The following is a 16,344-nucleotide window of genomic DNA, read 5'->3' on the forward strand; positions in this document are numbered from 1 at the left end:
GGATTTTGATCTATCGTCAATCAGGCACACAGTACTGGACACAAACATGTTACCATATAATACATATGTCTAAATTAAATCTTCAGTTAATGTACAACATTTATATAGATTCTTTTCAGTGATAATTCTCTAAGCAATCCAGCCCCCTATGGTGCCTATACATAATGAAACCAAAAATCAACAGCAGGGCGAAGGGAAACACACCTTTATTCACATAATAACAGGTTGAGCGCTTTCATCAAAATAGTTTTCAGTGATTTTTGTGGCATTCCTTTGGTTTTCAGCCTATATATAATGAAACAATATAGAACCAGTCTTTAAAAATGTCACACATAAAAAATGTTACTAGTATATAAACAGCCCAAAACCAAATGTAGAAGAATGGCAGGTACTCCACAACAATCGAAGCAAACCACTAAATATATGCTAGAATATACACTTTATTCCACAAAGTAAGCACTTTCGCGTCTCTAAGGACGCTCCTTCAGACTTAAAATAATAATGAAGCACTCCAAATCCATTTAAATATGGTGTCACTTCAAAAAGAAACCAATGAAATGCCTATTAAAAAACATATGATAAAAACTCTTAAAGGCACAATTCTCTTATAATGCTGCTCTATATACACAGCATCATATGAATAACATATAATAATAAATAAAATACAAAATGCATATATTAAACTTCTTCATTTGAAAAACTACTAATAATACTGAATAATTTATAAAGACCTTGCTTCAAACATATCGACTATAACTTATATATGCTCTTGCTTCAATTTCTTAAAAAACTGCTTTCAAAAAACAATACCTACAAAAAACTACTACTTTCAATAAACAAGACATTCCATTTTAAAAGCAGGATGATGTCTAGAAACATATATATTAAAAAATGTACATACATATATATATATATACATACATTATTGGATATATATACACATGTGCTCTGAAGTATGTATAAAACAAAAATACTCATATATAGTAATGCATATTTCTCATAGACTTAGTGTTTTAGGGCTCGATTCAGTAAAAATGGTTTCAATGAAACTCTATCATTCAAACCATTTCCTCTATCCGCTTGTAGCCTAACTTCCCTTCCTCTTTCTCTGTATAATTACTTATATTACCTAACCTCACTGTGGGGTATATATATTCTAATACTAGGAACTTAAAAATTGTGGGTTGTATCATTCTGTAGAACATGTTTGGCTATGGTATTCCTCGAGGAAAGGAACTTTTTCATGCTACAATTGCAATCAATGTAGTTTCATAGCTAATAACAATTATTTTGTACACCCAGACACACACATTAGATATGAATTCAATCACTACACAGATTGTAAGTCTAGGAATGTGGTTTATCTGGCTATATGCCAAAAATGTAGCAGTTTCTATGTAGGGAAGACCAATAGGACACTCAAAGAAAGGATAAGAAAACATGTTTATGCTATTAGCAGGGAAAATAAAGGAAATGCAATAGCCAAACATGTTCTACAGAATGATACAACCCACAATTTTAAGTTCCTAGTATTAGAATCTATATACCCCACAGTGAGGTTAGGTAATATAAGTAATTATACAGAGAAAGAGGAAGGGAAGTGTATAGTTAGGCTACAAGCGGATAGTGGACATGGTTTGAATGATAGAGTTTCATTGAAACTGTTTTTACTGGATCAAGCCCTAAAACACTAAGTCTATGAAAAATATGTATTACTATATATATAAGTATTTTTGTTTTTATACATACTTCAGAGCACATGTGTGTATATATATATATATATATATATATATATATATATATATATATATATATATATATATATGTGCATTTTTTAATATATATGTTTCTAGACATCATCCTGCTTTTAAAATGGAATGTCTTGTTTATTGAAAGTAGTAGTTTTTTGTAGGTATTGTTTTTTGAAAGCAGTTTTTTAAGAAATTGAAGCAAGAGCATATATAAGTTATAGTCGATATGTTTGAAGCAAGGTCTTTATAAATTATTCAGTATTATTAGTAGTTTTTCAAATGAAGAAGTTTAATATATTGTCAAAGGAAAAAACTTCAAAGACCAATTCACGTAAGGTTCAAGTATGGCAGCCTTTATTACTTGCAGCAAAGAGACAAAGCATGCAAATACAGGATTTGTCTAAATTATTAGTGAGCAGTATGCTACTTTTATACAATTCTATGAAATGTTACTTTTCCATTGTTGACGTAGTTAGACACAGCTTTCTGTATTACTCTACAGAAAATGTTACTTCGATTTCCTGCTGACATGTTCAGATTTAAAACTCACTATGTGTTACATAGAAAATGTTACTTAGGTTTCCTGCTGACATGACTGGATTATTGTTGATTTACAAAAACATTTGAGAAAAACAACCTGGCCTTGGGGCTTATTTTTAGCCCACTACAAACTTTCTATTCTTCATTTGTGCAGTTCTAATATATATGTGTTACATTTCAAGGTACATTTCTAGCTTAGGTACAAGTAATGCTGACTGCGGTTTATACTTTCAAGCAATCTTTGTTTTCATTATCAATAGCTTCAGCAGCTGTGTACTTTCTCATGGCATAAGCAGAAAATCAATAACTCTTTGTTAATTCTAATGACATTAGTAGAAATGAAACACTTATTATTATTTTCATGACATTAGCAGAAATCAAATGCTTCCTGTTAATTGCCATAGCATAAGCAGATCATAGCTGCACATATTTTCATGATGTAACAGGATTGGAATGTCTCTAGTAACTGTGCAGATTCACACAGTGTGAACAGAATGAATATATTAACCCTTTTAAACCTCAAATGCACTAAGCATGCATCTTACTAATACATATTTTTTAACATATATGCATTTTGTATTTTATTTATTATTATATGTTATTCATATGATGCTGTGTATATAGAGCAGCATTATAAGAGAATTGTGCCTTTAAGAGTTTTTATCATATGTTTTTTTAATAGGCATTTCATTGGTTTCTTTTTGAAGTGACACCATATTTAAATGGATTTGGAATGCTTCATTATTATTTTAAGTCTGAAGAAGCGTCCTTAGAGACGCAAAAGCGCTTACTTTGTTGAATAAAGTGTATATTCTAGCATATATTTAGTGGTTTGCTTCGATTGTTGTGGAGTACCTGCCATTCTTCTACATTTGGTTTTGGACTTTTTTTGTTCGGAGGTACTTTACCCTTGTGGTGTTTTCTCTCTTTTTTCAGTATATAAACAGCATTAATGCTACGTATCAGCATCAATATGAAAGCGCCAGTTTCTTAGCATTAGCATTTACTGGAACTTTCACTACTTCCCACCTTCCTTCTTTTTTTTCTTCTATTATTTATAGACTGTCACTTTTCTCAGTCTCTTCTCCCCATATATCTATTATTCTCCTTTCCTCCCCCACCCTGCCCTATCTTACAAGATATTGAGATACATCATTAGTTCACATACTGCATATACCAGTTCAATTTGTAAATTTATGCATTTTAACTGTTAGTCAAGTTTTAACATTTGTGCTAACCATCACGTCGTTATTTCATACACTACTGTTACTCCTTAAAAGTTGTTTTAATGTTATATGTTACTGTTGACTGTTTTTCATTCTATCATTCATGTACTCTCACACTCTGAATCTGATAAAGGTCCATGTAGTACTGTGCTCTACCCTGGTTAACAAAGACTGATTAAGTAAATTAAAAAAAAATGATATAGCAGAGGTCATTGTCAGTTAAATCCAATGATTTCCTAACAATAAATATGAGTGCATGTGGATGTGCACAAGTATGTGCGTGCTTGCAAGAGCTTGTGTGTGTGTGTGTGTGTGTGTGTGTGTGTGTGTGTGTGTGTGTGTGTGTGTGTGTGTGTGTGTGTGTGTGTGTGTGTCCATGTGTGGATTTGTGTGACATTCACAAAGACAATCAGAAAATGAAAAGATTTTCTACTTCATAAAAATGAGAAAGTCATCTAACTGATTGTCTAGACCACCTACTTAATTCTGCCTCTAGTTAATGCAAATACAGAAACAGTCACTAATATTCTACTACGAATCGTCAATAGCTATACACCCTGCAGAGCCATCTGAGTGAAAACAAAATTACTTCCATTGATCAAGTTCCCTTTGTGAAAGTTAATAAGACATTCAGTAAATCATCAAGAAAAATAAGTTTCAATTAAATTAGTCAAAAGTGTAATCCTTATTTTGGGGTTGCTCAAACTGGGATGCACAGGCTTGCTTTTTACATTTTTGTATGTTCTCTGCATGTTATTACAAAATGCTTTTGCTCACTGGTAATGCAGTCTTTTTACCTTAAGAGTACGACCTCTCAGAGAAGAACAATTAATGCATTTATTATATTTTTAACTGCTGTTTCTTCAAGTTGCAGTGACCTCAAAGTGAGAATAACAAGGGTAGGTAAGAGTTACCATGAGTTACTTCATAAGGTAGTGCAAGGAAGGTCTCCCATACAAAACGCAACTAAATTTAGGATAGGTGTGTGTTTGTATAAAGCAATTTTGAGTTGAGACTACTGGTGGACTGAACATTTTTTGCAGTCAAGAAAAGATTTGTGTGGTGATATGTATAATGAAATGTGTTTGTGCTAAAGAACCATGAATAACACAAAAATATCTACACTGTCTATGAAATAAATGTTAATAACAGATATAAAGCAGCTAAATAATATTCATCTTCATTCCTTCAGTAAAGGAATATGGCCAGCTCTGCACAGTTTTGGAAGGACATAAAGGACCTCCAGTAAACATAGACAATTCTATTTGTTAGTCTTGACTTACAAAATGACAAATAATAAACACCACTATAAATAAGTATATCTATTCTCTCAATGAAAAGTTACTCTTGAAGTTTTCCATAGCTGAAGTCAACATTTATAAAAGGCCCTAAACTTCAGAAAGAATTTTCAACTACAGCCTATTAAGTCCATGAATTTCTTGATATCCATCTCAAACACATAATAAGATTTTTATGATCAGAGACCAAATCACAGTCCTTGATGAAGTTCGCAAATGCAGTGATTGTGTTCCAGAAGTGGGAAAAATGCAAGCTTGATAAGCATTAAGAATGAGCCCTGCATTAGGAATTAATAGAGAACAGTGTCAGTTAATAATGGATAGCAGCTGAAGTCAATCTGTTTTAAAAGCTGTTAGATATTTGACTGTTCCATGCTTAGAAACAAAAATCTGAAAGAAAAAAGTGTCTACAGCAGCTTTTAATGCCAATTATTCTTCAGTGGGATATAATTTCTGCCTGTTATCTTTTTGCTAAAGTGTTTTAACAGCTTTCAAAGGCTTTGAATATTATACAACTCTGTGATTTTATACTTCTTTCTTCAACTGGTAGTGCATGGAGCAGGTATAGTTTGATGCAATACAAGGACTCACTAATCTTACCCTTGTTATGTGTTCTCAACAGTGGTGCCAAGATTCACCTCTCAGACTTTGCTCGAGATGAATTTTCTTGGAATCCGTTATGGCTGGATAGCTAATCATATCCCTTTGTTTCTTAGGCAGTTTCTTTGGAGTGTGTACAGGTACACATGATAAAGAAGGTTGTTTAACATTTAGTCATGTTTTAGTGAAAGGAAAGATCATGCACGCTGCATTTGTTTCTTTTGCTAAAGTGATATTGCCAAAGCATTCAATACTATTCCTCATGTAAATGTCAGCAGAAGTAGGGAGGCAGTGAAAGAGACACTTGTTTGACTATTTTATCATTATCAAATCATGCAGCTACTGAACCTCCTTAACTTTGAGGATTACTGGCATTGGTGTTGATTATATTAATGTCAGGGGTACAGGTGTTTTCCAAAATGTATACAAAAGCATTTTTAGATAGGCTGCTTTCATCAAAATGTCATTAGCATTTCTACTGATTATACTATGTGCCTGTTCCCACACTTATTTACGGTTTATACCACTATGGAATTAGTAGTTACACTACTCAAAGGGTTTGAGACAGGTTGTGAGCAGAACACGTAAGAAGAGAGGTTAATATACTGATATCTCAAAGATCATTACTGGAGCCCATATTTGTAGACTGTTTCATCAAATATAAAACCCTATCTGATTAGTCTGTTTCCCTAAAATTACCATTGACTGTAGAAAGGAAGGTATGTGACTTCTGAGAGGAAATAGCGTTATACTCCAGAATTTTATTAACAGCATATTTTGATTCACAATTAATCATATATAAGTAAATGCTCCATCTTTACATTGTTTTGAAGAATCCAGGAATTGTCTGCATACCTGGAGAAGCTTTAATTTCATCTGAGAATAAGGTGAAGATCCATGCAGTATGCTGTGCATGCAACTTTGGTTTCAGCTATTTATTTTTATTTATTTATTTATCATTTGTTTACCAGGAAAGTCCGGCTGGAGAGCTAGTGTCCATTTTCAGTGGAGTCCTGGGGAGAAAAGCTCCATACAGTTACGGAATAATGATTGATACATACAGTTACAGAATAAAGAGTAAAATACATGGTAGAAGTTAAAGGTTACAGAGTGTAAAGGATAACAACAAATAATGCAGCATGCTGCAGATTGGTTCACAAAAAGAATTACAAAGTTGTGGTACAAATATAAGTCATTGCACTTTCGTAGGGTTGGTACAATTTTGTACTAAGAACGTATTTACAATATATACAATATATACAAAGAGCATGGGTAGAGTGCACTATCAGTATTCCCCAGAAGGATCAGCTAACTTCCTACTGTAGGGGTGAAGCTTCAGGGAGGTCCTTTGCAGTTACATTGGATGGTTGGTGAAAAGGTGTAATGCATCATCCATTGTTTTAATTACATATATGAAAGCAAAGGGAGTGCATAACAAATAGTAGTTTTTACCTTTATTAAAGTGTCTAGGTTATCATCCCCGCTTAGTTTGGTGATCTGTTGCATGAGTTTGCCATCCCAGTACTAGCTATAATAAAGTAATATCCTGCTTTAAATATTTAGAAGCCTTCATGAGTCTAGAAATGAATTTGCACAAAGCAATATCATTCTTACGGTCTAACAAAGCTTGTGTTATTCTTAACTCATAAATCACAGGAAAACAGTGGAATGTGGTGTCTGAATGTAATTATATGGATATTATATTAAAAGTAAACCATGCAAAGATTATTGAGGCAAACTGCAAGCCTTTGTTTTTAAAAATGATACAGTCCTGTGGGAGATACCCTCATAGCAATTTGTGGCATGTACCTCCTGTATGCATTCTCATATCTGTTGCTTCAGCTATTGCATGGCACCCCCACACTGCTCTCTTTCAGTATACTATGGTATGTATGTGTTAACCCTTTCACTACAGCTGTCATCTGGCCAGTCCTTGTAGAATGTGAGTTACAGCTGTGTGTGCGTTGTATGTGTCATCTGGCCAGTCCTTATAGAATATGAGTTACAGCTGTGTGTGCGTTGTATGTGTCATGTGTTCATGGTGTCTACATGGCTGGGGGATAAGCTGAATGGTAGATGCTGGACAGTTTAAACCTGAATGAAAATGATGTTCTTTTGCAGGAATAAACAGCATTTGTTGGATAGATGGGGTGTTGACTAACCTTTAAGGAACCAGGTTTGGCAGACAGTGGGGGTCCACACTCACACAGTGGGGTTATGCCATAAATGTGTCATCAACATTCTGCACAGTGGCAAAGTAAAGGCACATTCCATAATTGATGAAGTATTGGCCGTAGGTTTGCTTGCCAGGGAGCAGCAGGCTGAAAGAATTTTTGATGTTCCTAGGGACATGCACTTGGGCAGAGTAGGAACCTACCTCCATGCATCTCAGTAGATGATGTAGTAGGTAAGTATTATGCATAGCAGTACAGTGACAATCAGTACTGCATATAAAGATTGCAGTATAGTCATAAAATATTTTGACTGCTTACTGTTATAGGCACATCAATTCAGATATGTCAGCAATACAGCAGAGTTAGGCAAAGATTGTATGGTAAGTATATGTTGCATGGACCCCTTTACTAAGCATGTTACATGGATATGGATGTAGGACCACTACTCATGCCAATTTGTTTTTCTTTTTTTTTCTTATCCACAGAGCACAGAACTACAATGATGGCATCTTTGAAGGTGGGTGAGGATAACAGGTAGATATTGCCATTTTTGCTGGGGATAACAACAACGATGAGACAGAAATACCAGAGTCATGTCTAATGACACAGTGGCAGTATGTATCTCCATTACGGATGCATATCTACTTGTAGTTCAGGGTGAAAGTGTGGCATCACCTATTTATTTATGTTTACTCTAATATAAATAAGGAAAATTGGAGTAATGCAAAGAAACAGGACTCTAATGGCTGGAGTGTTTTCTGTATCTGGCCACCTGATTGGTGTGCCAGTAAAAAGAACAGACTTTTTTTTTTGCTCTTCATTTGAAGATCTTGGAGGAGTTGGTGTGGATTGGGCACTGGCTGCAGGAAGCATTCTGCAAGTTTTGCAGAAGTCCTTTTTGTTTGCTCTTCACATGAAGAGCTGAAGGGTGGGGTGCAGGTTTGTGGGACCAGCACAGGGCCCTTGTTGAAGCACCTATGCTTCTGCATTAAACAGGCTAGAAACATCATGATTGTCACTGCCCACATCCCAGATATATCAATGAACAGACCCAAAAGACACTGCACAATAGTGCAGGTTTGCACACATGCAGTGTATACTGGATTTCAGCCACACTGTAGGAGATTCACATGTGTCTTAAGCCATTGTTGTAGTACTTATGCAGCATCTCCTGCAACAGAATATGAACATATAACCATATATGTTACTGTTAGCCATAGTGTCTGCATTAACCAATTAGATGTTTCTGCAAAATGCTACTGTGAAGTAAGTAGCAGTATGGTTGAGATGCGTGCAACATGTGTGAATCATGGGAGATGCCTCAGTGCTTGCTCGACAGCTTGTTTATGCAGCCTTAAGCATTGCATTCTACCTGCCAGTTCATGGAATGGCAGTACTTTCTGTTCACAAACTTCTATAACTGCAGGTCTCACCCTTCATTGTTACAGTACCAAACAGATGACTTCCTAGGAGGCATACATGATGTTGACTATCTTTTGTGGTATGCTAGTACATCATATATGTTCCACTACATATAGAAATATTATGTCAAGGAATTTCTTGACGATTCTTGAGATGGAGGCCTGGGAAGTTCTTCATGTGTCCCCCATTGTTCTCAGTAAAGTTACTTTAGCTAGAATAGAAAAGATCATTTACACCTTGGTCACCACTGATATGGAAAGGCCTCACACTCTGACAGGTTCTGTGTGTGGGCAACTCATCAGCAAAAGTGCGTACAATGTCTCAGTCCACTATAAACTGATATATATATAATCTGATAAACTGATATATGGTTTAAATCATCCCCTACCCACCTTTTACTTTAACTTTTTTTCCCAAGAATTCATGTAGTATGAAAAAGCATTCCAAGTGTCTAGTGAGATCCCCCTCATTGCTCATGCTGAAAAACATTGTTCTACTTTCTTTCTAAATGTCTTTAAGGCACAAAAGAAGAGAATCTCCAGTTTCTTGAGTTCCATATTTCCCAGTATTGCAGGATTAGTTATGGTAGTGTGGAGGTGTGACAGCCTCTCAAACACACACACACACACACACACACACACACACACACACACACACACACACACACACACACACACACACACACACACGCACACATACCATCACTACCTAATGGCTAAACTCCCCAACATGTACTTCTAATGTGATCTCACTAATTGGAAGCAATGAATGGATGCAAGGTTTTTGCTATGTTTATTAACATATGTAGCCAAGGTAGTTTATGCAGCCAAACAGTTCTCTGAATCACTTGGTTAACTTAATGCCTTACTGCAAACATTTCCAACAGAAGAGCACAGGTCTTAATAAAAAGGCCACTTCTCTGGAATGCCACATTAGCATACGTGGTAGATTGTAGAGACCAGCCATCATAGTACTTCACCACTTCATGTACATGACTATGGTAGGTCTGTCTCTGAAATGGAAATGGTTACCATGGGGTATACACAAGGCTTATACCTTGTGGTAACCATTCTGAACTGGCCTTTTGTTATGTCTTAAAATAAACATAGTGCAGGATTGTGGGATATATGCTTTGGAATTACTAGAAGATTTTTAGGTACTTTTCCGTTACTGGGGGCAGCACTTTCAACAAGATCGTTCAGCCGAAATACAGTACCTTAACATTTCTGTTAACCGCATATGTGTAAAAATTATTTGCCGTAATAATAATTAAAAAAAAAAAAGAAGTTAATTTTAAATGTTACACACACCTGGTTAACAGACGTGTTAAGTTACTGAATTTCTGCTGAACGATCACGTTGAAAGTGTTTTGTCCGATAAGTTACAAGGAGAGAAATGAAAAAAATAAATAAATACAACAAATTCGGATAAGATTTTTTTTTATTAACTGTCATACCATCCTGATATTTGCCCTACATTAATTGCACAAAATAAACTATCTCCCTCTAATATGTCTTACTTTCAATTGCGTTCAAGCAGTTCTTAACTCATGATCTGATTGGCTATCACACACCACACCTCCATGCCAGGCCTCTGTCACTCCCCTCCCCATTCAACTCGCTGGCTTTATTTAGATAATTTAGCTTCATCTAGTTTCTTACTTTTTAATGTGGATAGCACATTTAGTTATAGAAAAGCAAAGTTTATGTATTATTTTAAATCAGATTAACACGTAAAGTACTTACTGTGACTACTGGCCCAGTACAGTGGAGTGGAGACGCTTTTTTTTTGGTCTTTTGAATAAAGAACTGTGAGGGGGATTTCACCTGCCAAGCCTAGGTACAAACTATAAGTTTTTTACATGTTAATAACTTGTTTATGCTTTTCTCCAGGTAAGAGAAGTCAGTAATGTGAGCATTAGAAGGACAGACCATATGAATTTTCATTTTCTACAGAACTACATACATATTACAAGACTCAGTTTTTTACCAATGTTGGGCCATGTTGAATTAACCAATATTGTTAGTAGCTTTAAATCACTGTCATATAAACAGTGTTAATATTGTAAAGGTCAATTTTATTAGGAAACATCTCGTCTCCAAAACAAGGAACAGTACATCTCATAGTGTGGAAAGAATGACTACAATGTGTAAGTTTTGCTAGCAGCCAATTACAATCTTCAGTTTAAGGAATCTCACAGCGGTCACTGTAACTGTTGGCCCGATATATAATTTACACCTGGTTGCTGAGCTCCAAATCCAGTGTCTTGCCATGTATGTTTGCTATTAATCTAAACAGGTGTGTGTAAAATAATTACATGGGAATATTGAAAAAAAGGAGATGTAACTTGTACATTTTTCACAAACCTGGCTATATTAACACCAAAAAGAGATAAAAAGACACTACATTTGGAGCTCACCAAGCACATTTAAAGTGTTGCCACAATAATGGAAAAGTACCGATTTTTATCTTACAGTGACAAATTATATTAAACAGATATTCAAGTGTTATATTGAACTCATCATGGGATGTTACACAAACCAATCCATATTATCTTAGCCTTTAATCAGCAGAACCTCTGAACTCAGATTCAAGGACTGAAAATATTTTCTTAAGAATATTTGATAAAGAATTGAGTTACTGTAGAGCACTGATTACTAAATACTGGGGGAAGTTATAGTGGAACTAACAGTCTATAAGGGGAATGACTGTATCTGTAGCACAGAGGGGTAGATCCTTGACTGTGCAAAGATGGATTGTGTTTAATTTGCAACATCAGAACTGGGGAGGACAGGCTGGGGTGTAGGAGAGTGAGAGACTGTTGATGTCTCACTAATACTGGGTAAAGGAGATGGTCCTGGCCTGTCCCTTGGGTGAAGCCATACAAGAGCACTGGAAGTTACATCTCCATGGTTGGCCTGTTGAGCACTCATTGCCAGGTGATGCATTGTACTAGTCAAGGAAGATGTGTGAAAGTAGGCCAGCTTCCAATGGAGACAGCATTCAGCGCCATTCAAGCCAGAAAATGTGGGGAGCTGCATGGAAAGGTACAAAAGGTGGCTCACTAGATTCAGCACATGCACCACTCGCCACTGCCCAAATCTCTCTCTCTTGAATGGGTCGAGTAGGCATTCCTGTAATACGATTTAAATTTTTTTCCTTATATCATAATAGAATAATGCAAATAAACAGTAAACAGTAAAGGATCTAAATAAACCAGCAAGTCCATTGTAAATCAAGCATATGCCAACAAAAAAAGAGTCTGGCCAATAAAATACCTTTGAGTGGCTGTATTTTTTATTGGCATATGATGAATAACAGCCATCAGCACCATTCAAGCCAGAAAATATGGGGAGCTGCAGGGAAAGGTACAGAAGATGGTTCACTAGTTTCAGCACATGTCCCGCTCACTCTGCCCAAATCTCTCTCCATTGAATGGATGGGGTAGTCAGGCCTTCCTGTCATGAAACAAATGAGCCAAGGGGTCTAACATAAGCTGGAAGGTGTTTGGTTCACATTCCGAGAGAGAGAGAGAAGCAAACATGTCAATTGGAGCAAAGGAAGAAGAGGGGATAAAAACATCTAAGTGAGAATGAGGTAATGATCTAATCTAATGTTGACTGTATCAGACCTTGTCAAAATGATTAAGTGAGTCAAAGAAAGCTTAGAGTGCCTTTCAATAACTCCATTTGATTCCATTGTATATGAATGTAAGTCCGCTAAATAATAGAATGTACTCAAGAATATAGGAGGCATACACTTAAAATGTTATTAAGTATAGTTATGGTGGTAGAAGGAAGGCTATAAATAATATTAATTTAATATAATGGTGACCTTGACATAAAAATGATGCTGAATTCCACTTGATCTAACTAACCTTTCTTAAGGAGTAAAACAAAAATATGAGTTGGTGATAATACTGGGTGCAGTTCTTGTACCCAACCTTCTAAACTATTAAATACATATGTTTTGAAAGTGATGTCCATTAAAATGTGGAACTTAGAATCCTTTTAGAGTGCAGTATGGACCACAGCTTATATCAATATCTCTTGAAAGCTTCATGTTTTCCTGTGATTTTTAGAGTAACACTTTCTTTAAAATGACCATTTCACTAATACAGAGTATATGATAGCCTGGGGTACTTTAATACAAAAAAGACTGAATTATATGAACTGGGCAACATAATCTATTTAACAAATCTATTTCTTAAGCAGAATGGAAGAATAATGTAATATGATTTTTTTTTCCTGATATGATAATATAATAATGCAAATAAACAGTAAACAGTAAAGGATCTAAATAGATATCCTGGCATGGTAATGAATTAGCCAAATGACAAAAAGTGATTAGGTGGGGTTATGAGGCAAAAAATGTCAAGATTGGTGTGGATTGAGTGCAGGAAATTGATGACCTCCAAGACCAGCTAAAGAGGGTCAGGTACAGAGGAATAAACCTACAAAGCAGTTAGCTTTCCTCTGCTTATTAATCAAATAGCTGTATAAAACTGTATGTTACACAGTTCACACTAGTGTGTGCTAACTATGCAGCAGTAAGCTATGGTGAACTACACAATAAATGATCATTAGTATTCAAAAATGAGCAATCTGATTGGATAGCTCAACCAGCAAGTCCACTGTGAATCAAGCATACACCAAAAAAAAAGAGTCTGGCCACTAAAATACCTTTGAGTGGCTGTATTTTTTATTGGCATATGATGAATAACAGCCATCAGCACCATTCAAGTCAGAAAATGTGGGGAGCTGCAGGGAAAGGTACAGATGGTGGTTGACTAGTTTCAGCACATGTCCCACTCACCATTGCCCAAATCTCTCTCCATTGAATGGATGGGGTAGTCAGGCCTTCCTGTCATGAAACAAATGAGCCAAGGGGTCTAACATAAGCTGGAAGGTGTTTGGTTCACATTCTGAGAAATACAGAGAAACAAACATGTCAATTGGAGCAAAGGAAGAAGAGGGGATAAAAACATCTAAGTGAGAATGAGGTAATGACCTAATCTAATGTTAACTGTATTAGACCTTGTCAAAATGATTAAGTGAGTCAAAGAAAGCTTAGAGTGCCTTTCAATAACTCCATTTGATTCCATTGTATATGAATGTAAGTCCGCTAAATAATAGAATGTACTCAAGAATATAGGAGGCATACACTTAAAATGTTATTAAGTATAGTTATGGTGGTAGAAGGAAGGCTATAAATAATATTAATTTAATATAATGGTGATATTGACATAAAATTATGCAGAATTCCACTTGATCTAACAGACCGTTCTTGAGGAGTAAAACAAAAATATGAGTTGGTGATAATACTGGGTACAGTTCTTGTACCCAACATTCTAAACTATTAAATACATATGTTTTGAAAGTGATGTCCATTAAAATATGGAACTGAGATTCCTTTTAGAGTTCAGTATGGACCACAGCTTATATCAATATCTCTTGAAAGCTTCATGTTTTCCTTTGATTTTAGAGTAAAACTTTCTTTAAAATGACCATTTCACTAATACAGAGTATATGATAGCCTGGGATACTTTAATACAAGAAAGACTGAATTATATGAACTTGGCAACATAATCTATTTAACAACTCTATTTCTTAAGCAGACTGGAAGAATAATGTAATATGATTTAATTTTTTTGCCTTATATGATAATAGAATAATGCAAATAAACAGTAAACAGTAACGGAACTAAATATATATGCTGGCATGGTACTGAATTAGCCAAATGACAAAAAGTGATCAAAAGTGCGGTTATGAGGCAAAAAATGTCAAGATTGGTGTGGATTGAGTGCAGGAATTTGATGACCTCCAAGTCCAGCTAAAGGGTGTCAGGTACAGAGGAATAAACCTACAAAGCAGTTAGCTTTCCACTGCTTATTAATCAAATAACTGTATAAAACTGTATGTTGCACAGTTCACACTAGTCTGGGCCAACTACGCAGCAGTAAGCTATGGTAAACTACACAATAAATGATCATTAGTATTCAAAAATGAGCAATCCGATTGGATAGCTCAACCAGCAAGTCCATTGTAAATCAAGCATATACCAACAACAAAAAGAGTCTGGCCAATAAAATACCTTTGAATTGTTGAATTTTTTATTGGCATATGATGGATAACAGCCATCAGCACCATTCAAACCAGAAAATGTGGGGATATGCAGGGAAAGGTACAGAAGATGGTTCACTAGTTTCAGCACATGTCCCGCTCACTCTGCCCAAATCTCTCCCCATTGAATGGATGAGGTAGTCAGGCCTTCTATCATGAAACAAATGAGCCAAGGGGTCTAACATAAGCTGGAAGGTGTTTGGTTCGCATTCTGAGAGAGAGAGAGAAACAAACATGTCAATTGGAGTAAAGGAAGAAGAGGGGATAAAAACATCTAAGTGAGAATGAGGTAATGACCTAATCTAATGTTGACTGTATTAAACCTAGTCAAAATGATTGAGTCAAAGAAAGTTTAGAGTGTCTTTCAATAACTCCATTTGATTCCATTGTATATGAATGTAAGTCCCCTAAATAATAGAAAGTACTCAAGAATATAGGAGGCATACACTTAAAATGTTATTAAGTATAGTTATGGTGGAAGAAGGAAGGCTATAAATAATATTAATTTAATATAATGGTGACATTGACATAAAATGATGCTAAATTCCACTTGATCTAACTAACCTTTCTTGAGGAGTAAAACAAAAATATGAGTTGGTGATAATACTGGGTACAGTTCTTGTACCCAACATTCTAAACTATTAAATACATATGTTTTGAAAGCGATGGCCATTAAAATATGGAACTGAGATTTCATTTAGAGTTCAGTATGGACCACGTCTTATATCAATATCTCTTGAAGGCTTCATATTTTCCTTTGATTTTACAGTAACTCTTTAAAATGACCATTTCACTAATACAGAGTATATGATAGCCTGGGATACTTTAATACAAGAAAGACTGAATTATATGAACTTGGCAACATAATCTATTTAACAAATCTATTTCTTAAGCAGAATGGAAGGATAATGTAATATGATTTATTTTTTTCCTTATATGATAATAGAATAATGCAAATAAACAGTAAACAGTAAAGCATCAAAATAGATATGCGGGCATGGTAATGAATTAGCCAAATGACAAAAAGTGATCAAAAGTGGGGTTATGAGGCAAAAAATGCCAAGACTGGTGTGGATTGAGTGCAGGAAATTGATGACTTCCAAGTCCAGCTAAAGAGAGTCAGGTACAGAGTAATAAATCTACAAAGCAGTTAGCTTTCCTCTGCTTATTAATCAAATAACTGTATAAAACTGTATGTTGCACAGTTCACA

This window comes from Protopterus annectens, chromosome 10.part0 (genome assembly GCF_019279795.1).
Source record: "Protopterus annectens isolate FY-2018-M chromosome 10.part0, PAN1.0, whole genome shotgun sequence".
NCBI classification, from domain to species: Eukaryota; Metazoa; Chordata; order Ceratodontiformes; family Protopteridae; genus Protopterus; species Protopterus annectens.